The sequence below is a fragment of the Scylla paramamosain genome, chromosome 18, assembly GCF_035594125.1.
Source record: "Scylla paramamosain isolate STU-SP2022 chromosome 18, ASM3559412v1, whole genome shotgun sequence".
Classification (NCBI taxonomy): Eukaryota; Metazoa; Arthropoda; class Malacostraca; order Decapoda; family Portunidae; genus Scylla; species Scylla paramamosain.
In genome coordinates this window covers 18152150-18177149 of record NC_087168.1, presented here as the reverse complement: position 1 = coordinate 18177149, position 25000 = coordinate 18152150, and the positions used below count along the sequence as shown (strand labels likewise).

The 25000-nt window shown below is 39.0% G+C and overlaps 1 protein-coding gene across 2 annotated transcripts in view; it reads right to left on the bottom strand.

The window, feature by feature from the left end:
• Positions 1–14582, bottom strand: part of LOC135109226 (uncharacterized) — a 40443-nt gene extending 25861 nt beyond the window's left edge. Inside the window, exon 1 of one of the 2 annotated variants that reach the window (XM_064020445.1) lies at positions 14508–14582. The gene's annotated coding sequence lies outside the window, so the exon portion shown is untranslated. The remainder of the gene's footprint in view (positions 1–14507) is intronic. The other variant, XM_064020444.1, reaches the window with a different exon arrangement.
• Positions 14583–25000: the final 10418 nt, after the last annotated feature.

Below are 25000 nucleotides of genomic sequence, written 5' to 3'. Positions count from 1 at the left end.
CTAATATTTCAGTACTAGTCTTTTAGTTATGCATCCTACCAGTCTCTTTTTTTTCTTTCTCTCTTTCTGTGTCCACGCAAACATTTCTATACAGCATTCCACAGTGCTCTGAATACTGACAAAGACGACCATAGCAGCAACAGGGTCAAGCAAACACAACTAGAACCTCAACAGTGTCCCAAGTCCCTGTAAGGTTCATCGGAGGAAGATGCGTACCGTGGGTGGCTAAGTGCGATGTCAGACTGGGTAACTGAGGAACATGAGGCTCCGAGTTGGTAATGTGTTTGAGGAAGGTACGTACACGAAGACTGGCGTGGGCTGCGGGAAGCTAAGCACGAGAAGTAAAAGGGACTGATGAGCGGAAGTTGATGAAATGGAGCAAGGAAAGTTTTGAATGTAAGACGAGAGGTGGAAATCAGGAGGATTTGTGTAATGCGGAAGACAAACGGAAGAAAGATTAATATGGAAGCTAATCAAAAGAAAGGACTGGTAAGCGAAACTTGGTGAAATGGAGGAAAGTAAGTTACTGAATGTCAGACGAAGGTGAGGTTTGTTTAATATGGAAGGTAAACGGAAGAAGCAAAGGACTCGTAAGTAAGATTTGATGGAATAAAACGGAAGCCTGGTGTATTTAAAGTGAAAGATGGAAACAAGGAAGGTTTGTGTAATATGGAAGGTAAACGGAAGAATAACTAATAGCGAAACTTGATACAATGAAGGAAGTTATTGAATGTAGGACGAGAAATGAAAATAAAGAGAGTTTCTATAATAAAGAAGCTAAACAAAAGAAAGGACTAATGGGTGATACTCGGTGAAATGGAGGAAGAGAACTGAATATTTTTTAAGTCAATAAACGATCTATGTACATTTTATTTTTTTTATGTAGGAGAAGCACCGGCCAAGGGCAACAAAAAATGAAACCCCCCAAAAAAAGCCCCACTGAACAAAAAAAAAAAAAAGGCCAACTGAGAGAGAGAGAGAGAGAGAGAGAGAGAGAGAGAGAGAGAGAGAGAGAGAGAGAGAGAGAGAGAGAGAGAGAGAGAGAGAGAGAGAGAGAGAGGAGCACTATCTATCTCTCTGTATTCTCATGTTTTCGTGTGGGCTTGAAGTATTGACATTCCACCTCAAGAAAGAAGAAGAAGAAGAAGAAGAAGAAGAAGAAGAAGAAGAAGAAGAAGAAGAAGAAGAAGAAGAAGAAGAAGAAGAAGAAGAACAGTACCAGCATCAGTAGAGAGAAAAAAAAAAAAAAAACAGTCATAGGGAAAAGACACAGCAAAGGAATAAAAAGGAATTACGCGTGGGGGATGACTCTCGTATAATCTTGGAGTATAGGCATGTCGCATCAAGCCTCAAGAATGCCAGAGTGCCGGTGGATAAGGTGACGGATAGCCAGACGTTCAGGTAAGGCAAGAAGGTGAAAGGAAACTAAGGGATGCAAAGCAGAAATTACGCTTGAGACTGAAAAATAGGAGTATAAAGTAAAATAGAATCAAGTACTGCATAAAAAGAAACAGAATAGAACAGAAATTAAATAATGGACAGGACTGATAAGGAAAAAACACAGTGGAAAATGAAAACAAGTACGAGAGACAAATCAAGATGAAAAGAGGATAGAAAACCGGGTAAAGGATACGATAAAAATATAAAGAGTAAGATAAAATTGAGTACAGGATAAAAGAAGAAAAAAAAAAAAAATGAGACAGAACAAGAAGAAATCATGGAAAGGAAAATGAAAGATAAAAAAAACACAAAAAGAAATTAAAGAAAGTAGAAGCGACAAATAAGGGGAATGAAAAGAAGATAGAAGAGAAGATGCGATGAATAAATAAGTCAGGAGAAGAAGATGTACAAGGATGAAAAGTAGACATTATGTAAAAGAAGAAGGCGGATAACTTTATTGGATGACATGAATGGGCAAGTGAGCGACTGAACTCCACGTGCAGACCGCGTAGCCTCGTGTGGCATGGCGGGGACACAAACACACGGGAGACAGAAAGGCGGAAACGGGGCGTAGAAAAGACATTCACACATACATATATAATAAGATTGGAGACAGGCGGAGGTGTGGCATGGCAGGGAAACACACACACAGATGTACAGTAGAGGTAAAGGAAAGATAGACAGAGACTGGCGGAGGTACAGACAGGCAGATATGTAGTGTAAGATATTGACGCTTACATACAACAGAAACAGACGGACAAAGACAGAGAAAGGCAGGGGCGTGACTTGAAACAGACACACATACATAAGACAGACAGAGACGGCCGGAAATACATGCAAAAGGGGACGTGCCGTAATGGAGACACTAACACGTTCATAGACAGAGAGGCAGGGAGCAGCATAACAGACACTAACACATTATACACAAGATATAAACACAAGCTGAGGCAGATACGGCGAAAATAAATAAATAAATAAATAAATAAATCAATAAATAAATAAATAAACAAATCAATCAATCAATCAATCAAACTAAAGACTTTTTTTCTTATTTTTCTATCAGGTATCATTCCTCAGCAGCATGACTTCCACCTATATCATTTATTTGTATATTTACTTATCATTATCTTCCTTCTAAACAACAATGCATGAATCAGTGACGACAGACAAACAAACTGAGAAAAGAAAGAAGGATAGTCATGAAGAGAGACAAACACCCAAACAATAAAAAAGACAAACACAGTAGGAGGTTAAACAAACAAATAGAAAAAAAAAGACAGACAGACAGACAGACAGAAAGGCGGACGGACAGACAGACAGACAGACAGATAGACAGACAGACAGACAGACAGACAGACGACAAAGGAAGGCAGAGACATTCAGAGGTACACAGTATAAGAGAAAAGCAAATAGAAAAGAGAAAGAGCAATAAATATCACGAGAAATTAAAGAAACAATGTGAGAAGGGAGAAGTTTAATAAAAGAAAACGGAAAAAAAGGAAATTCACGCCCAAATAAAAGAGAAAAAAGAAAAATCTAGCATTGATATTTTTCTTCTTCTCCTTCACTTTTTCATGTCTCAGTAATAAAAAAAAATAAATAAATAAAAAAGACGTAATAATTTTTTAGGTAAAGTTTATACCTTATTTTTGCTATTCATTTATGCATTTACTTACGGTTTTGTTGATTCACGAGAACATAAAACGACGCATATTATCATTTTACTGCAAAGGAAGGAAAGGAGAGAGTACAGAAGAGAAGAAAATAACAGAATAAAAGCGTAGAAAGGAGATAAGATAGAAACACCAACACCACCAACTGCGAAAAGGAAATAAAGAGAGAAAAGTAAAGGGGAAAAAAAAAGTGAGGTATGGAGGGGAAAAAAAGAAAAAAAGAAAAAAAAAATACAGCGAATATGAAAAAGAAGAAAAAAAAGTGAGTGAAAAAGTGTAGAAAGGTAAAAGAAACTGCAACACCAACACTAATAAAAAAAAAAAAAAATCGGAGAAGGGAGGGAAAAAAAAGTTGTATACGGTGGGAAAGGAAAAATAAATAAATAAATACGACCAATAAAATAACAATAGAAAAAAAGATTAACGAATGAAGGAAATAATAGTTGAAAAAAAAATACTGTCAACTGAAGCGTAGGAGGAAAATAAATAGAAGATGCAAGAGAGAGAGAGAGAGAGAGAGAGAGAGAGAGAGAGAGAGAGAGAGAGAGAGAGAGAGAGAGAGAGAGAGAGAGAGTGTGTGTGTGTGTGTCCAGCGCGTCAAAAAAAAGTTAAATAAGCGTGAAAGAGAAACTTACTTCGAGCGATTATGTTCAGTGATTGATAATTACACACACGCCTTGGAATATTTCCCTCCCCTTCAGGAACACCAAGAAGGGGAGACAAGGAACGTAAGGTAACGTGAACTTGTGCTGCTGATACTACTACTACTACTACTACTACTACTACTACTACTACTATTACTACTGCTGCTATTCCTAATGCTACTATTGTTGTTATTGTTGTTGTTGATGTTGCTGTTGTTGCCATTATCACTGCTTCTACTGCTACTACTGTTATTACCATTACTACTACTACTACTACTTTACTACTACTACTACTACTACTACTACTACTACTACTACTACTACTATTAATCATGATGATACTGATAATAATAATGAAACAAAAGAAGAAGAAGAAGAAGAAGAAGAAAAAGAAAAAAAAAAGAAACAAAAAGAAAAAAAAGGAAAAACAAGGAAAAGAAAAAGTACAACAACAACAACAACAACAACAACAACAACAAAGAAACAAACAAAAACAATTAAAAAACAAGGAAAATATTTATTCACATCACGCTCCTGAAAAAAAGATAAATAAAAACGAAAGAAAGTAAAAGAAGGTATGTAAAATCAATTCCCATTACAAAATACACAAGAAATCACCAGTAATTACAATACCACAGAGGAACTGCAATCACACACCTGAAGGCAGAGGTGTGAATTACCAAGAAACACCTGAGTGACTAATGCAATTATTCTCTATTAGTGTACGTAACCTGCTACAAATCCTCACTTTCACCTTCACCTTCACATACCTTTCTCTCTCTCTCTCTCTCTCTCTCTCTCTCTCTCTCTCTCTCTCTCTCTCTCTCTCTGGACAAGTAGCAAGCAGGTGTGTGACAAAGATTCAAGGCAAAGTTCAGGTGTTGTACTCGTATCTTGGTGACCAGTCTCTCAGTGTTTTTTTTTTTTTTTCTCTCTGAAGACTCTCAATGCGAGACTAGGTAGGTAAATAAATAAATGTATAAATAAAAAATAAATAAAGAACTTTACTTGGCATCTTTCACGCCCACCTGTTACACACACACACACACACACACACACACACACTAATCGGAACAAAGCTAAACTTCTTATCTTATCTTAAATTTACTATTATTACCTTTTTTTTATTTGAGGAGGACAGCATAACAAACTTTTCCTATTTTTTCTATTATTATCATTATTTTTCTTAGTTGTGGTGCCTTTAGCTAGCAAATTCCCGTATACAATAAAAAAAAAAAAAACAGTTATTCCTTACTTTTAAGAAAATCACACTGATCAGTAAGGATGCTGAGACTGATAGATGTGTGGAAAGATTTGCCCGTATTGGTGTAGGACTGAGACGAAGAGACACCAAGGATACCAGTGGACAGGAATCTGGGAGAGACTAGAAGAACAGAGACGTCTTTCCTTATGAGGCGTGAGTGAGAACAATAAGAACAAAAGATATCCTCTCTCTCTCTCTCTCTCTCTCTCTCTGTCTCTCTCTCATATGTGTCACTGTCCTCACACATAATAATAAATAAATAAATAAATAAATAAATAAATAAAACAGGTACTAGGAAAATATCACGTCACTATCATTACTATCAGAAATTCCGGCCCCTAAAAAAACACACATTTACTTAATGAACGTATTCAGATCAAATGAGCTGGACCCCCTCTCTCCCTACCCCCACAAAAATGAAATAAATAAAAAAAGAAAAAACACTCGCTTTGCCTGAAACTTTCGCCCTACTTCGTGAATTTCTCCACAAAAAGGGTAAGTTGTATTTCTTTAACGTGTCTATTCAATGTTGGTAAGGGGCGGGTGAGTGCATCGCGCGTCTTAGCACCGGTGTTGTGAGTTGATTACGGGGCGGCGAGGGGTGGTGTTGTGAATGCTGATGGTGGTGATGCCTGACGGTAACAATGACAGGACAGGATAGTATAGAAGAGTGAAAGTGTAGACAGGGTAGTACAGGTGATAGTGGGAGGGACAGGGTAGTACAGGTGATAGTGAAGGGACAGGATAGTATAGAAGGATAAGAGTTGGAGGGATAAGATGAAAGAGAGAGAAACAGGATAGTACAGAAGGATGAAAAGGATGAAGAGCACAAGGAGAGGAGCATACTTAATGGTGTAGAATTCTAGCACACTTTGATGGGGAAGGCAGTATTAAAGTGCTAAGCGGGTGAGAGAAGCGTAAGAAGAGATGAAGTGCGCAGGAGTACAGTGAAAGGAGAGGAACAAAAGGAGATCTGAGAACTTTAAATGAGACGACGATGTGTTAAAGTACTTAGAGGGAAACAAGAGACTGAAAGGGGAGAGAGGAGAGGAGTGGGAGGGATGAAGAGTGCAGGAGTGTAAGGAGAGGAACAAATGGTAACGTGAGACTCTCTTGTCGTGCCTTCTCTCTCTCCCCAACTCTTGAGGCGTTCTAAGGAGTCACGGGATATTAAGATTAGGAAGTTATGAGAAGCCACGGGGAGAGAGGGATGGAGGGAGAGAGGGAGGGGGGGAGAGATATGAAAGACACGTAGGGGGAAAGGACAGATTTTAGCACAGGGTCACCATTACAATTGATTCACGCGTGGAAGGGGAAATCTTGTTTTATTTTCTCATCAGGTACACTAAAAAATTAATTTCCTATGATTACTTTTAATTGGAAATGAATGGAAAATGTACGTTCACGCTTGTAAAATTTGATTAATTTGGGGGAATATTTTCATTAACATGGTATAAAGTGGTACAGTTCTACTTCCAGTCTTTTTGTTTTTTTCTTTTTTCGTTCGTTTGTATTGATGATGATGGTTATACTGATGATGATGATGATGATAACCAGGAGGAGGATGGCATGTTGTTGTTGTTGTTGTTGTAGTTGTTGTTGTTGTTGTTGTTGTTATTTGTAATGATAATAACGATAAACAGGAGGAGAAAGGGAATGTTGCTGCTGTTACTGATATTGTTGTTGAAAATGTCTACTATTCTTGTTCATATTATCTGATATGGAAAGAAGACAGGCTACGAACTTATAGCATCATTTAAAGAGAAAGAAAAGATCCGCTGTCTGTTATTCTTGTTCACGATCTGATCTTAAACAAAAATGAGACAAGCTGAGAAGTTATAACATTTAGAAAGGGGGGAAAAAAAGTCCACTTAAACACCGTGTCCCAGAAACAATTACTAACAGAACAATTACAAAACGGGTGAAGCAAATGTCCTTCAAGAGTTGTTTTCATACTCCTCTTCAGAACCAGGTGAAGGTCAGAGGAAGGAGGAACCAGTCACTGACACACGCGTCAGCTTTCAGGTCACTGCTGAGTTCGATGTTCGGCGGCCTCGTGAATCAAGTACTCTTTACGAGACCCCATAATTATGACCTTAATTCGATTAATCAACCAAACAGAGAGAAAAGAAATGGATAGGTAATATAAGTAAATAAATAATAAACTATAAAAAAATAAATTTATAGAAATGAAAATATGAATGAAAGTGAAAAGTAAAATAACAAACAATTAATCACTAAATAAAATAAACTAGAATAAATTAATAAAAACTGAAGAAAAATTGAATGCAAAACACCATTACTTAAGCACCACAACATAAACAGATTAACGCAGGGTGTGCAAGGAGCAGGAAAAGCAGGACACCTCTTGATACCAAACTGAGGGTCAAATTAGCTTTTTTTATTCTTTTTCTTTCTTTCTTTCTTCTCATTCCTGTTCGTGCTCTTCTTCTCATTCTTCTTCTTCTTTCTCTTTCTCCTCCACCACCACCACCTCCTTCTCCTTGTCCTCCTTTTAATTACCACATACTTTTATATTTCATGAGCCGCCGATACAATGAAGGGATCGAGACTAAAGGCTTGTCTCCCTCAGCTCACCAGGGGGAGACACAAGTGCTTCCCTCTCTGGCATTCATCTCATCTCCACCGTCACATCCATTTACTGAGAAAATAATAACAAAAAACAATAAATAAATAGTTAGATAAATATATAGAACAAATAAAAAAAATGTGGTAATCATCCCTCTGCTTCACTCGTAACTGCATATGTCATTGCAATTATCGTACGTTACTTAATAGCAACTTCAATCATACCGCACCGAATCCAGTAAACTTTCTCCTTTTTGCCGCTTCTCTACAGTCAGGAGTTAGCGCCATGCACGAGTCTCCTCCAGGTGTTTCTGTCCCTCGCATCTTCCCCTAAGACTCTCATTCTTTACAGTTGTGCCGCAAATTCATCCCTCCGTTTCATTCTCTGCGTCCTCTCAATCTTCTTCCGTCACGAGCTTTCTCCAGGCTCTTTTAATCGATTCTTGGTCTTCTCTTCTTAATACGTGACCAAACCGTCTCATTTTCTTTTTTCTTATCTTATTTCCGTAACGCATTCCACTCCAGAAAAGCAGCAGTGGCTCAAATACATTCACAAATCCTGCCATCCAAAGAAAACCAGTCACGGGAAGCAAACTTTTTCACCTTCTTAGGATGGACTTTGGTAAGAACTGAGAACTGCCTCGCCTCACTGGTTGCCTACCTCCCCTCCCCTCCCCCGCTTCCTCTCCCCTCCCCTCCCCTCCCCCACCTGCAGATGCTGTAAGGAGGCGCCCAGGCAAACACACTGACACCACACTTCAACCAACACTGAGCGGAGAGCGAGTGAGACGTAAAGCCCGGATTGAAAACTGGCCTTAAGCGGGAAAAGTGTTGATAATCCGATCTGATTTTTCTTTTTTTTTTTTAGGGACGTGTAGAGGGGGGACTGGTCGCTGTGAGATCAAAGAAAATGTGATGAAAAAATATATAAAAAAAAAAGTTCGTTTAATTGCCCCTTCCACAAAAATTGAGTGTAAAATGGTTCCAATCGTCAACTTAGTTTTTAGAGATGTCTTTTAGAAGGGTCTCCTGGAACAGTACAACTCGCTGGAAAGTAAAGAGAGAGAGAGAGAGAGAGAGAGAGAGAGAGAGAGAGAGAGAGAGAGAGAGAGAGAGAGAGAGAGAGAGAGAGGGGAGGGGGGGGAGATCGAATCGACACTAATGTAGTCAGCCACTCATAACTACACCAACAAGGCTGTCACGGGTAACAAGTTATGAGGGCTGACAAATAAGAAGTGAAGACCTGTTGATAGCTCTGAATACTCCTCATGTCAGAACAAATTAATGCCGGCACTCGTAAACATATCAACAGGAACAGCATCAGAGAGAACTGAACTTGTAAAATGTGAAAAGTAGACATCTATAACCACCTGTTGATAACTCGCTCCACTATTGCCAGTACTAATTAATACTTGCACTCGTAAACTTATAATTATCAATAAAAACAGTGGCAGCTGGAACTAAACTCGTAAAATGTGAAACCTATACATGAAAAATAACTGATTAAAAACTGAATGCCTGTTGATAGCTCACTGTAAATACCACTAATGCCAACGCCAATTAATCCATACACTCGTAAACATAACAACTAGGATACCAACAACTAGAATGAAACTTTAAAAAATGCAGTGTAAAAACTAGATATGAATAATGAGGAAAAAAAATAAAATAAAAAACAAGTTGACGACTCACTCAGAACACCACACTAACACAACGACTAATACTAACACAGCCAAAACACTGACAATCACAATTCAACTTATAAAATGTAAAGTCAACGTAACAAACAAGACAAGAGAACGATAATTATGAATAACAAACAATACAAAAAAAGTCTTGATATCTTTTAAAATACCTGCATAAATAGCAATACTCATAAACATACCATCACCACCACCACCACCACCAACAACAACCAAATAAACTCTCCCCCAACACACACACACACACACACACACACACACACACACAGCAACCCACCACCACCAGCCATAACTCGATCACACACTCCAGCATAAGGAAGAACAAAGAGAGTCATCCCTTATGACGGAGTAATTAACATAGAAAAAATACAGAAAGGGGCTGAGAGTTTAATTGGTTTCCTTTTGAACGGATTAGGGGTCTGCTGCATCGCTGTCCTTTCAACGTGACGTGCATTCATCGCCACTGAAGCATAGGAAGTACCAGGAACCTATTAGAGGCTTTCAATACTAAGAACTCTATCACATTCTAGACGTAATTAGAGGATCGGGTTAAGTTAAAAAGTCTAGTTACTCACTTTTATCTATTCTCATCTTTTCTCATATTCTTTAAAACCGTTCTTTATATAAGGGGAGCACTGACTTGCGGCTATAAAAGTTATAAGATGAAAGGCCCACTGAAGGCGCAAGTCCCTACAAAATATAGTGATAAAAAAAGGATCATCCAAAATTTTATAAGTGTCTTGCAGCCTCTCTCTTGAAGCAGTTCAGGTCAAGGGTAAGAGGGTATGCAGAAGCAGGCAATCAGTTCCTGAGTTTACGCTTTATCGTGGTCTTTGCAATTACTCAGTCTTATGTATTTGCAGTTTTAATACCTTTCCAGCACAATTATATTCTGACTGACTAACTAACAGGTGATTCAGTAAAGATAAGAAGGTGTTAAGTTACAAATCTAGTTATCTTTATTAATTCTTATCTTTTCTCGAAGTATTTAAACCAAGGACTCTGTTACTGTAATTATTCAGTTATGTATTAGTAATTCTTAATACCTTTTTATCCCAACTATAACCTAACTGCAACTAATTAACCCTCTCACTGGTACTTGGCTCATCTTTCCTCAGTCACTAACCACTCTGGGACATTTCTTCTTGTTCTACACCCACCTCCAAACATTACACGGACTAGAAACTGTAAAATGTATTATTTCCATCGCCTTCTTTCTTTTTACGTGTTTGTAAAGATTTCATACGTCGTTTTCAGTACCGTGAACTGTTGTTTATCGCAGGGAAAGGGTTAACACATGATAACCTTCTACCTTGCTTTACTTCTCCAAACTCGTTCTCCTCAGTCTTTGTAACCCAGGTTGTCCAAGAAATCTTTTACACATCCAACCCGTCCCTCTTAATTAAGCACACTCCTACATCTACCACAGAACACAAACCCCTCAATGGTTAAGACTACACGAAAACATTTAAAAAGCCCGCTACATCTTTCCCATTTTCCCTGAACTAATCGAAGCAGTGAAAATGAGGAATGGACACGAAAACGGAACAGCAACCAGCAACACTCCCTTGTTGTGGAAGGTGTCTGAAACAACCTCTGTCAAAGTACGATCGCAGTTCATCAGTTTGTTAGAGAGCCATACCAGAAGAAGAAGAAGAAGAAGAAGAAGAAGAAAAGAAAAAAAAACTATATAACACGGCCTCTGAAACTCATACCAGTGCGGAGTGAGTTTAAAGGGTTGTGTGAGGAGGTCTGGGCGCTTCAAGATGTTCCCTTTCGTTTCGGTTGAGTGGAGACATTATACGGCTTAATTAATAGAGACAGGAGGAAAGTGACGATTGATCTACTGGTGTGTCTCTCTCTCTCTCTCTCTCTCTCTCTCTCTCTCTCTCTCTCTCTCTCTCTCTCTCTCTCTCTCTCTCTCTCTCTCTCAAGGCGCCATATGACCTCTATGCTGCACTGTCAAAATCCTAACCAATCAATCAATCAATCAGTGTTCTATTCTCTACCTGAAGAAGAAGAAGAAAAAAAAAAGAATAGAAAAACTGAAGAACACACCACATTTCTTGACACTAACAGCTCCTCCTTATTCCTTCCCTAGGTATTTATACTTCATAGGGTCACTACTGTACAACGATTGCAAAGTGTCTTGTTGTAACTTCTCGAGTTCCTATGAAAACAAAAGTTAAATAAAAAAAAAAAGAAAAAAGATAGGAAGAATACTGGTTTTCAGAGTGGTAGGTCAATGGAATGAACTCAGTAGTCAGGTTATTAGTGCTAAGTCGTTAGATTAGACAAATTTAGATGGGATGATAGGTGGAAACAAGTATATTTGATACAGGGACTGCCACGTGTAGGCCTGATGGCTTCTTGCAGCTTCCCTTATTTTCTCAAGTTCTTATTTCTTTCTCCCTTATTTCTTTCTCTATGTGTTTTCAGTGTCCCGGCGCACCTGAGGACACGTGCACCACCTACACACCTGTGGCAGCAATGCAAGGCGACGCAGCAGTTCCTGTAATCCCCGTTTATTTCCCACGCTTAATTAAGGGAATGGAAATGTATGTTAATTTTCCCCGATACGATTGGAGTTCTCTTTCTTTTCTTTTCTTTTCTTTCTCCTTTCATCTTCGTTTTCTTGTTTGTTCTTTTTTTCTCCTTTTCTTTTCTTCTTCTAACTTTCTTTTCTTTCCATTTTTTTATTCTTTTTGCTGATGTTAGCCGTCTTAATCCTCGTTCACCTCCTCCTCCTCCTCCTCCTCCTTCTTTTCCTCTTACTCCTCCTCCTCCTGCTGTTTATCTTCCTACTTCTCCTCTCTTCTTGGTTATATTGCCTGTTTACCTCCATCTCCCCTCTTCCTTCTATTTTTCCTAGTGATCTTCCTCTTCTCCTCCTCCTCTTTCTCCTCCTTTCCTTTCTAATTTTCTTACTTCTACTCCTCGCAATGTTTCTCGTTCACCTCCTTTTATTTTCCGACTAATCCCTCCTCCTCCTCCTTCTCTTCATCCCACGCTTCTTCTCTCCCTCCTCCCACGCAGTTGTAAACAAAATAGGTGGAAGGAAGCATTCGCCAAACAGGAGTATGGGAAAGAAAGGAGGTAGGAAAGGAGGGAAGAAGAAAACCAAAGGAGAAAAGTTGAAACAGGAACGAGAAAGTTTGAAGGTGAAGTGAGTGAGAGCAGAAAACGGAAAGAGGGAGAGACATGGACAAAACGGAGAGAGAGAGAGAGAGAGAGAGAGAGAGAGAGAGAGAGAGAGAGAGAGAGAGAGAGAGAGAGAGAGAGAGAGAGAGAGAGAGAGAGAGAGAGAGAGAGAGAGAGATACACGGAAACACGAAGAAAATAAGAAAACTTGGGAAAACATGAAAAAATGCAACCAGAAACACGAAAAGGCGAGAGTTTTGGGAGCTAAAAAAAACAAACATATATATATACAAGAATCAGAAAAGGAGAAGAGAGTATGAAAAACACAAAATACTATGAATGCACAAACTGTACACAAAACACATACATAGAAAGAAAAAAAAAAACTACACTGAACTCAACAAATCGAACTGGAATAAAAAGTTAGATACAAAAATAAGAAAACAACGACTAACTAAAAATTAACAAGAGGAGAAATAAGGTAGAAAAAAAAAATAGAGATAATGGGATTAAAAAAAAAAAAAAAGAAAACTTGATACGAGAGAAAGAGAGAGAGAGAGACGATTCAGCACACTAATCAGATCTTCAGGAAAAAAAACATAGGTCTAGTTTGTAATGTTTGTGAAGGTGAAGTAAGGACAGAAGAAGAGTAAAAAAGTAGAAAGAAACTTACGACAAATCGAGAAGAGATGCACACTTGCCTCAGGAAAGTTAAATGAAGTTAATGGGTGTAGTTTATGAAATATGTGGAAGTAAAACAAGGATACATTAACGGGAAAAGCTGAAGTCACACAGACGTAAGAAGAGCGAAGACTTATCACGAATTCCGACGAGACTACGAAAGGAGATGCACGTTTGGGTGAGGGAAGTTAAGTAAAGGTTATGGATGTAGTTTGTGTGTAGTTTGTTGAAGTAAGACAACCACACAGTCAGTAACCGGGCAAGTTGAAGCGGTAGAAAAGTGAGAAAGAGGGAAAAACAACTCGCAACAACAGATCTAAGAGATACAGTTTGGATGAAGGAGTTTAAGAGAAGATAATGGGCCTAGCTTGTTTAACTGGTGAAGGTTTACAGTACAGACAGTAACTGGAGAAGTTGAAGTGGTAGAAAAATAAGAACTAAGACAATTCACGAGAGAACGGTGGAAGATTCATGCTCGCGTCACGTAAGGTAATGGGTCTAGTTCGATTTGTGAAGGTAAAGTAAAAGAACAGTAACCAGAGTTGAAATTAGAGAAAAGTGAGAGAAGCGAGGACGTATCACGAGACTACGATGGGCGATTCACGCTCGCGTCACGTAAGGTAAGTGACGGTAATGAGTCTAGTTTGATTTGTGAAGGTAAAGTAATATTAACCAGAGTTGAAGTGAGAGAAAAGCGAGGAGACCGAAGACTTATCACGAGAGTGCGACGGAAAATTCACGCTCGGGTCATTGAAGGCAAGTGAAGGCAATGTTTGTTTAGGTTAAAGTGATGTTTGTTAGGTTGAGATAAAGTAACGGCACAATAAGAAGTTAAAGTGACAGAAAAATAAGAGCAAAGACAATAATTCACAAGACTGATGGGAGATTCACGCTCATGTCACGTAAGTTAAGTGAAAGCAATGGGTGTAATGTGAAAGCAGAGCATGGGTACAGTAACCGAAACTGAAGTAAGAAAAAAGTGTGAAGAGAGATGACAACAATTCACGTCAAGAAGTCACGCTCGAGTCACGGAGGGTTAGTGAAGGTAATGGATCTAGTCTGTGTAGTCTGTGAAGATAAAGTAAAGACACCCTAATCGGAGGAGTAGAAGAAGCAGAAAAGTAAGAAAGTGAGAAGACTTATCAAGAAACCTGACGAGAGAACGGTGGCAGATATACACTCGGGTCAGGAAAGTCTAGTTTGTTTAACTGGTGAAGTAAGGACAGTAATCAGAGAAGATGAACAGGTAAATAAGTATGAAGAGCGAGGATTTATCACGAAATCTGACGAAAGTAGGATGGAAGATGCACGTTCTGGTGAGGTAGTGTTGTTGAGGTGGTGGGGCAAGGCAGTGGTACGCGAGCAGTGTTACCTTGGTGCGGTGCGTGCGGTGCCGGCGGCGCGGGAGAGCAAGGTAGCTGACGGCAACTACGGGCTGGAATGAAGATAGGTTTTTCCCCGCCTCACACACCGCCCGTACCGCCCCAGACTCCTCCCTCCCTCCTCACACAGGCGCCGCCCAGGCACACCCACGCGCAGACACACACACACACACACACACACACACACACACACACACACACACGCATTCATACACGTGTCCATAATATTATGTTCCAATCACATGAAAATAACAAGCCTCTTGTTAACAATGCCTTTGTGATGTCTGGAATAACTTGCCTGAAAAACTAGCAAGAGGTTTCGTAATGATAAGAGAAAGACCAGTATTCATAAACACTTTCTTCTCCCATCAGGACTACTGCAAAGGCCACAGAGATAGGTCAAGTTTCCATGGGTGCTAAATAAGAGTTTAACCATCACTAGAATCATGAAAAAAAAAAAAAAAACACTGAAATCACAATAACTTTCTGTTTCCTCTTCAAAGGCCACAAAGATGGTGACTCAAGTTTTCATGGGCTTTTTATCTCACTGATGGGGCTGAATAATAGTTAAACCATCACTAGTCATGAAAACACATTTAAAACCACAATAACTCCCTGCTGAAAGTATGTAGATGAAATAAAACACCTAAAACTTGAAAAATATGGGAATTTAACTAGACATGTTCCTCTCTTAAATGAAAACCGGTGATAATTTTAATGTGTCAAATCACCATCATCATCACCACCACCATCAACCATAAGGACTCCTCTATCTCCTCCATTCATTTTTTCACCTGCCCGTCTATTCCACGCCGCCCAAACAAAGCATCTTACCTCAGAGCAAATTGAGGTACACAACATATCTATTTTCAAGAGATGGATATAAGGTGTACTCGTATAGAAGATCTCATTTCTCTCAACCCTCTGCTCACTTATGGAGGCTTCTTACGCTCCTGTTGTGTCTCAGTCTTTTCCATCCATATATTCATGTCACGCGTCACGGCCCAGGGGACTCCTCAGCTTGTCTCACACCTGTATGCTATATATTCTCTCTCTCTCTCTCTCTCTCTCTCTCTCTCTCTCTCTCTCTCTCTCTCTCTCTCTCTCTCTCTCTCTCTCTCGTTCTATAGTGGGAAATATTAGAATTACGAAACAAGTGCGTTCAAGTATAGACGGAAGTGGTGGGAGACACAATTTATTGCAATTTACGAGTTACCCCGTCAGAAAAAAAAAAAAAAAGTACTGAACTAACTAACTAGCTCACTACCTCAATTACTCACTGACTAACTAATTAATCACTCACTCATTCTCTAATTAGCTAACTAACTAAGCAATTGACTAAGTAACTAACAAACTACATAACTAAATAAATAAATAAATAAATAAAAAGACGAAAAAATGACACCCGGACAATTACGCACCAGATAGGACGCAAGAATCCCCCAGTGAGGCAGGCCAGGTGTGAGGGCAGAGCAGGTATGGACGGGACGCTACTTAACACCGTCAACAACGTATAATTCACTACACCAGTCAGCCGCGGGGGAGGAGAATAAAACTCCACGGCTAAGTAATATAGAAAGGCATCTCTACCAGGGGCAAGGGGGAAAATGTGTGACTTACAGGATGGTAATGAGAGATAGTATTGTTCACAGCTGACTGACAGAGTACCATCGTCGGGTCCTGGGAGGGATACATGTGAGTCTTCTAATATGGTAAGGACGGATACTATTAAACACACGTCTGAATAATAGAGAGTAACATTGTCAAGAATTGCGGGGGAAACGTGTGATTTGTATGATGATAAGAATATGATTGTACTACACTCGGCTGGGTAATAAAGAAAGGGAAACATTGTCAGGTACTGGGAGGGGGAAATAAAGTGACTCACAGCATTAAAAAGGTGGGACACTACACTTCGATCAAACAGACGGAGACGAGAGCTGAGGCCGCACGCAGATATAGTGTATGCCTCTAATCTGTCCTTTTATATGAAAAAAAAAAAAAAGGTGAGATACTGGATAGCTTTCTTTACAGTGAAAGTCATATTGTTTTTTTATTAAGGCTGGCAATTTCTTTTTCTTTTCCCTTCCTTTTTTCCTTCCTCTTTTCCCATTTGTAGTTTTCTTTTACAATGATGGTCGTATTGCTTTTTTATATATATATATTTTTTTTTATTTCTACTAACCCTTTCTCTTTCTCCTCTTTTTATCCCTTTTGTAGTTTTCTTTACAGTCAAGACCAAGAGCCACGCTGGAAAATTTAGGAAAACTTCCCTTAGGTCCACTCTTCGTAAAATGTTAAGTCTTGCAAAGGTAAAGAAACAGTGATGCGCAGTGTCATCATCCTTACCAGCCAAGGAAATGAGGGACTGGAAACACAAGACACTATTACTGTTAACCTTCTGCCGCAGTTAGTTAAATGGACGGAATATGGATGAGGTGCAGGGCGGACAGCCAAGTGACACAGGGACGTGAGGGAAGAGAGAGTGACATACAAAGCATACGAGCGTTAACAACTGCAGATAATCAAAATAACTAATGTGGACACAAGAGCCTCACGCACATGATGGCTGAACTCAGGATCAGGGTCCGCCACTGCACGACGCCAGTATTGAGTGCGATATCAATTCACAGACACGACACAGAACACCCAAGTTTGGTAAAGCTAATTTAACAAAAATCAAATAAAAAAAGAAATAAATAGATAAACAACTAAAACAAATAATAAATAAGTAAATAAATTAAAATTCAATCAAATTACACAAATAAAACGAATAATAATACATAAAAATATTAGATCAAGTAGGATAACAAAATAAATGGACAAAGATAAGGAGATTTCCATAAGGTCTACCTATATAAAAACTTATCTACACGGTCTTCATCTGCAAGGATGAGACAGTAAGGGTAGTCCACTGAAATGTCATTGATGACGTCACAACTCACGTCATTGGTACATCTGGTGCACATCAAACAGTGAAATAAGGCCGAAAAGACTTATTTTGGCTGATATTTGCTTAATATCATGCTGGATCTGCTTGTGTTGTGTCAACAATACTTGCAGCATCAGCAAGCAAAACCTGCAGTATCACCATCACGTACAATTAAAAAATGAAGGAAAAAAATAAAGTAATAAATAAAAACTAAATTTAAAAAATACATTAGACGCACCTCTACTTGCCTAAATCACTAGAGAAAACGGATAATTTTTACGTACACTCGTGAATATTCAGCCCAAAGTAGGTTTTAATTAGGCCTATTCATCTTTTCACAAAATTATACTAATTTCGTTTGAAGGAATGGAAAGGAATGGATGAAAGAAATGCATAGGAATATTAGGCCAACTACACTGCAGGTAAATATAAGCTAATTACCAGCAATTTATCTGCAAACTTACGTGCTCTTTTCCAATTAGCACATGCCTCTCAATGTCTCGGGAACTTAAAAAAATGTATGCACTTCGTTTTTTAGGTTGTATGTGTTATTACACCATGAGTATATTGTATGAACCCCCATAAAGTGTACCCATTTCTTGGACTACAGCAGGACTTGTGTAGCAAAGCGGTCCCTTCTTTGTTTACTAGTGTGACGTTACTGATGCCATGCATGGTGACAAACAAAAATTCGACAAACTGTCCTTACTGTCTCTCATCTTACTTTTCTGAATGGAACACACACACACACACACACACACACACACACACACACACACACACACACACAGAGAGAGAGAGAGAGAGAGAGAGAGAGAGAGAGAGAGAGAGAGAGAGAGAGAGAGAGAGAGAGAGAGAGAGAAGAGAGAGAGAGAGAGAGAGAGAGAGAGAGAGACGATTAACCATCCCTATAGCCTTTGAAAACAGCACTTATGAGAGAAGAAAGTGCCACAGAATACAGCTCCACCCTCCTCCCTGTCTGCCTATCTGTATCTGTCTGTCTGTATGTATGTCTGTCTCCTACCTCCCTCCTTCTCTCTGCCTATCTGCCTCTCTCTCTCTCTCTCTCTATCCTCTCTCTCTCTCTCTCTCTCTCTCTCTCTCCTCTCTCTCTCTCTCTCTTCTCTCTCTCTCTCTCTTTCTCTCACTCTCTCTCTCAACCTCAGCCGTGCAGTGACATACAACACAGTCATTAGAAAGATACACACAAGCACCACCACCACCACCACCACCACCACCCAAGCACGTCATTCAGGTAACTCAGGTAAGCCACTCCACGACAACCAATGACGCAACAACCTGGTAGAAAAAAAGAGGACTCGAATTTAAAGCACCATTTCCTCCCTCCATTCTCTCTCTCTCTCTCTCTCTCTCTCTCTCTCTCTCTCTCTCTCTCTCTCTCTCTCTCTCTCTATCTCTCTCTCTCTCTCTCTCTCTCTCTCTCTCTCTCTCTCCTCCGTGATCTCTAGTCCCGCCTGGTTCCTGTGGATTTAGTGAATGAATATATGAATGGACCAGCAGACCCAGGCTTCAAGGAGGCTGGAAAGAAGGCCAAACGTGTCTCTAATGCCCTGTGTTCATTCAAGAGGCGTGACCACTGCTGGGGATTGACTGCTGTGTGTGTGTTGCCCTCTGGTGGTGGTGGTGGTGGTGGTGGTGGTAGTGGAGAAGAAGAAGAAGGAAGAAGAAGAAGAAGAAGAAGAAGAAGAAGAAAATAAGAAAAAGGAAGAAGAATAAAATAATAATAATAATAATAATAATAATAATAATAATAATAATAATAATAATAATAATAATAATAATAATAATGAGGAGGAGGAAGAGGAGGAGGAGAAAAAGAACAGCATCATCAACAACAACATGAACAACAACAACAACAACAACAATGAGAACGAAAACAAGAAGACGAACAAAAAACAACAGCAAGAACAGGAAGAAAAACAAGAAAAAGAAGACTATAGATTTCCACGAAGTACATTCACAGAGAAAAGGAACACGGAAAAGGGGACATTAGAGGAGAACAAACAACACTACACTAATATTTGCTGCCCCCTTTAGAGTTTACCATAAGCTACACAATTCAACACAGAGTAAGAGATAATGAGTAAAGTAGTAAAGGCGAAGGCTCTCCCTCCCCCCACCCACCTCTCCTTTCCACTCAACAAACCTATTTTAAAGAAGCATTTTTCTCTTCCTTTTATTTTTTTTTCTCTCTGTCCCCCCATTTTTTTTTTTTTTTTGCAATATATGAATATTTTTTATACATCACACTTGTCAAAAACTGAATCCGGTGTTACGCTGTTTCTCTATTGCTAATTGATACCTCAGTGCAGCTTTTATATTCAATGTCTGGGTGAGTACGTAATGAGACGACACACACACACACACACACACACACACACATAGTCTCCCAGCAAGTGACTCATATACAAGACCCTAATGACAATAAATACAAAGAAAAAAAAAAAAAAAAACACTAACAGGGTGACGGAGCGAGTGGGGCGTGTCAGACAGAGGGCGGGAACGAAGTGATGAAGGGACGAGCAGGCGGCGAGGAGCATAAAAGTACAGAGGGGTCTTAATGTCAATGAGATGCTGCATAATAGCCTGTGATGTGTGGGTGAGGGAGGTGTAGAGAGGCACTGGAAGGTTGGAAGGTTGGAAGGTTGGAAGGTTGTCTGTGTCTGGAGGAAAAGAGCATCTGTAAGAATAAATGAATGTTGAGAGGTGGTGAGTGGGTGAGTGGTCATAGTGCTTTGTTTAGAAAATTAATGATAAAGGATACAGGTCTTCAAGTGGTGCAAGGGATGTAACAAGAATGACATGAACAAAATCCTCATGGTCAGTGATAAGGATTCGATAAAAAATAATTGGTTTAAGCTTAATAAGATTAGATTTCAAGAAGATATAGGGAAAAACTGGTTCTTAAATGGATGAATGGAATATACGCAGTAATCCGGTTGTTATTGCCGATTCAGGAATAAGATTTAGATTATTAGGGATTTATAGATAAGAGTAATAGGTAAGATTAGGTAGATATGTTTTAAAGAAAGACTGACACGTGTAGGCCTAATGAATTCTTGCAGGCTCCCTTATTTTCTTATTTACTTGTATTCTTGTGATTTCAAAATGTAGCAAATTTTTTAGTCCTAGTTTACATTATTCTTGTAAGACGACGGTTTGGTATGGTGATGAAGGGATGTTACACTCTTAGGAATCAGGTGGGTGAGCGGGTGGTAGTGAGGGAGTGACCACGTGAGTGAGTACCTGAGTGAGTGTGTAAATGAGTGAGTGAGCGACAGCGAGCGACCAAGTGGTGACGGTTATGTGGGTGGGGAAAAAACTGTGTGTGTGTGTGTGTGTGTGTGTGTGTGTGTGTGTGTGTGTGTGTGTGTGTGTGTGTGTGTGCGCGTGCGTGCGCGCTAGTGGATGTGTCCCTGGAAGCTGGTCAGGTCACATGGGACCAGCTTCAATATTTCCAGCACAAAGAGGACCATAATTTTCTTCTCCTCCCTTCATTATGTATCACCAATGAAGGAAGGGGGAAGGAAGAATGAATGCATGATGAAGGGAGGAGGAAGAGAAAGTGACGAAGGGAGAAGGAAGAAATGATTAAGGAACATATCCCAATTATCACATGAACATTTTTAAAATGATTTTTTTTTTTTTCATTTTTTTGAACTAAGGTCCTTTCCTGTAAAAGAAAAAAAAATCAAAAGTTTTCCGATTAAAAATCTTACTATACGATTACAGATTACTAAATCATGAAAAGCAGAAGAATATTAATATAAAAAGTGTCTATCAATTGACAAAGCTTTTTGTAACTTAATTTTCTTTTCTTTTTTTTTTCTTAAAGCAAAACATGGTTATTATCTACACACCACTCATATGAACACTAAAGGATATTTGACATATGTACAATAAAAAAATAAATAAATAAATAAACACAATAAAAGGAAGCAAGTTATCGACTGAAATATATTTTTATATCAATATTCTTCTTCTATTTTTCATAATTCAACATTTAGCAATCTTAGAGAAAAATTCTTAATCTCAATTTTTTTTTATAGGACCGGATCTTAATAAAAAAATGCTAAAAATTTAAATCTCAAAATTTTTATCTGATTATAGGGTTATGTTCCTGACTTAAAGAAAAAACAATATTGTTGACTCCATACTTGATGAAGCAGTTTTTTAAGTAAATTTTCAACGAAAGCGACACCTGTCATCTTTTTTCATGGCAGCTGTGACTGGCTACAGGTGTCTGTGACGTAGGTATTTTAGGCCTGCCTTCTTTCTCTCCCCCTCGACATCTCCCTTTCACATACACCTCCCCTTCTCCCATATTTACCTTACCCTCCCTCTCTTATTGCTACTTTACCTCTCTCTCTCTCTCTCTCTCTCTCTCTCTCTCTCTCTCTCTCTCTCTCTCTCTCTCTCTCTCTCTCTCTGGCAACTGAGAAGATTTCATAGAAATAAAGATTAAAAATCCTAATATCTACAAATCCCTTTTTACAATTCTCATGGCATTACGGCGTGTTGTTGTTTGTTTCTTCCCCTCTCTCTAGTAACTGATCCGTAGACCCAAGGGAATGTTGTCCTCCCGCCACCGCCCTTCCCGCTGTGCTCCAAGTTACGCATTGTGTGTGTGTGTGTGTGTGTGTGTGTCTAAGAGAGAGAGAGAGAGAGAGAGAGAGAGGGGGCACACACACACACACACACACTAATTTCTCTCTCTCTCTCTCTCTCTCTCTCTCTCTCTCTCTCTCTCTCTCTCTCTCTCTCTCTCTCTCTCTCTCTCTCTCTCTCTCTCTCTCTCTCTCTCTCTCTCTCTCTCTCTCTCATCCTGCTCAGCATGATTCATGAGCAGCATGATTTACTTTGATGATTCAGCATAATTCATGCTGCACAACATTATTCATCATGAATTATGCTGAGTTATGCTGAGCAACATGAATCATTCTGAATAATGCTGGACATGAATCATTCTCAGCAGTATGAATCATGCTCAGTAGCATGAATCATGTTGCTCAGCATGGATCATGCTGAGCAACATGATTCACGCTATTCAGCACGAATCAGCATGATTCATGCTGCTCGGCATGATTCACACACAGCAAGATTCAGCATGATTAATGCTGCTCAGCATGAGTCAGTATGATTCATGCTGCTCATGCTGAATAACATGAATCATGCTGAGCAGCATCAGTCATCCTGAGTCACGCTGAATAACGTTAATAATGCTGAATCATGCTGAGCAATATTAATCAATCTAAATCTTGCTTTGTGTGAATCATCCTGAGCAGGATGAATCATGCTGAATAGCATGCTCATGCTGAGTAGCATGAATTCATGGGGAATCATGCAGGTCCGGTCCTGTGATAAAGAAAAAAAAAAAAAAAAAAAAATCTATTTAAAAATTTTTATCTAATAATTGTGATATGTTCTATAATTAAAGAGGAGCCATTATACATATGTAAAATAGTCTTTTAAGCTCTTAGGAGTATGGTACAGATAATAATCTTATTTCACTTAAAAAAAATGAAGAAACGTAACAAACACGCACTTTTCGATTGATTTATATTTTGTATATCAATATTCTTCTGCTTTTCATGATTTAATCATCTGTAACCTGAGATAAAAAAAATGTCCATTTTTTTCAACTTTTTGTACACGTCCGGACCTGTTAAAATTTTTTCCAAAAGTTTAATTTAAATCATTTTTTATCCCTGTCACCTCCCCTTCCCGTTATATGTCAGAGATAAGGTACCATGGAATAGGGACTCGCTCTCTCTCTCCCCCTCATTCATCTTATGTCATTTTCGCTTCATCCTTTCTCACTCTCTCACTCTCGTATACATAACTACATTTTCATTGTCAATAAGTCTCAATCTGTTTAGCAATCCTTAAGCTTGTTCTTAGTTTCAGAGAGAGAGAGAGAGAGAGAGAGAGAGAGAGAGAGAGAGAGAGAGAGAGAGAGAGAGAGAGAGAGAGAGAGAGAGAGAGAGAGAGAGAGAGGAATATCTTAGTCACCGTTAATAAGTTAGCCACCTGGACATTATAGAAATCGGTTCTTCTAAGGTAAACTCACCTACACCTGGTATACGAGTAATTTGGTGACTGGCATCTTCAGTGTGCATTATTCTTCATATAACTATTTTGTTGCCCTAGGCCAGAGAGAGAGAGAGAGAGAGAGAGAGAGAGAGAGAGAGAGAGAGAGAGAGAGAGAGAGAGAGAGAGAGAGAGAGAGAATGTTGGCCGTGTTTCCCAGCGCTGACCATGAAGTTAGTATTTGTATTTATTGTTGTGAACCATTGCAAATAAATTCTGAAGAGTCACAGAAAACGGTAAAGATGAGAAATTGAAATATCATGACAAGAAACAACAAAACTATCATATGTACGGCAGGAAATCAGTAATCATCGCTACATTAACTCTAAGGGAAGGGTAATAGGCACTTAAAACCCCTAGCAACGTTCAGAATCCTTGTTAAGCCTTTAAACTATCATGAAAACTCTAGCAACTTCAATGATCCTTTTCAAGCCATCATTAGAATCACAAATACACTCTTGAAAACCTTAATAACTTGCCAGATCATTATAAAATATCCTGAAAACCCTAACTACTTCCAGATTACTGTTAAATTATCATGAATACCGTAACAGCTTCCATGATTCTTGTTAAACTATCACCGGAATCATAAAAAAACCCTTGAACCACAGCGGGCGCCCCCACCCCCTCCCCTTCACCCCCAATAACCTCCACTGAAGCCCCATGTTTAAAGTAGTCGAGATAAGACGCCGAGAAATTTGAGAATGGAATCCTACTGCCGGAAAAAAAAAGAATAAATAGATAAATAAAGAATAATAGATAATAAAGTAAAATAAATAAAATAAAGATAAAACTAGATAAAAATAGATAAAAATAAGAAATAAATAAATAAAAAAAAGAATTAACACAAGAAAAACAAGAAAATACATAAATACATAAATAAATAAGCAATGAAAACAATTCTAAGTAAAAGATCAAAACTGTTAACCCTTGACTATAAAAAAAAAAAAAATCGAGACAGGAGTGAGGAGGGACACTGGCGGTTTGAGAGGCGACTCCCTGAATCATTGACGACTGACACCTGGAGAGGGTTTGGTGATGGGCGGGACGGGGCACCTTGGTCTTAAGGAGGAGGTGGTGAAGAAAGAAGGAGCAGGGAAGGTTGTGAACAGAAATCTACTAATATACCATACTTATTTCAATTGTGTTTAGCTTTCTCTCTCTCTCTCTCTCTCTCTCTCTCTCTCTCTCTCTCTCTCTCTCTCTCTCTCTCTCTCTCTCTTGTAGATTATGCTCTTTCTCTGTTCGTCGATTGTAACTATACAGGAAAAATCATTACTAAGAAGACTAGACAAATTTAGGGATGATGATAACAGGTGGAATTAGGCAGGTATGTGTTATGAAGGCACTACCACGTGTATACACCTGGTGGGTTCTTGGAGCTTCCTTTATTTCCTTTTTTTTTTCTTTTTCTCAATGTAAGAGGAACACTGGCCAAGG